This window comes from Sceloporus undulatus, chromosome 2 (assembly GCF_019175285.1).
Source record: "Sceloporus undulatus isolate JIND9_A2432 ecotype Alabama chromosome 2, SceUnd_v1.1, whole genome shotgun sequence".
In the NCBI taxonomy this organism is placed as follows: Eukaryota; Metazoa; Chordata; class Lepidosauria; order Squamata; family Phrynosomatidae; genus Sceloporus; species Sceloporus undulatus.
Window position 1 is genome coordinate 57957392 of NC_056523.1, and position 382 is coordinate 57957773.

Consider the following 382-nt stretch of genomic DNA (forward strand, 5'->3'; position numbering starts at 1 on the left):
CCTCCATTCTGTCAAAATGAGCCTTGGATCCTAGGGGTGAAAGCAGAGAGAGAGAAAGGCCTGTCCCCATTTCTGCTAACTATGAGGCTTGGAGTCCTGGGGGTGAAAAGCAGAGAGAGAAAGTTCTGTCCTCCATTTTGCAAGCTATGAGCCTTGGGAGTCCTGGGGGTGAAAAGCAGAGAGACAGTGGGATCTGTCCTCCTTTTGCCAGCCATGTGCCTTGAGATGCTTTTGGTAAGGGGAATTGTGTGTGTTGTGTGTGTGTGCGTGTGGCGTGGTGCGTGTGCCACTGAGGTTTGTTTCCCCTTTTCCATGCTGAGACTGATGCTTGGGAGAGGTCCAGAGAGGGATATAGGGAGGGAATGGTGCTTTGTCCCCCCCC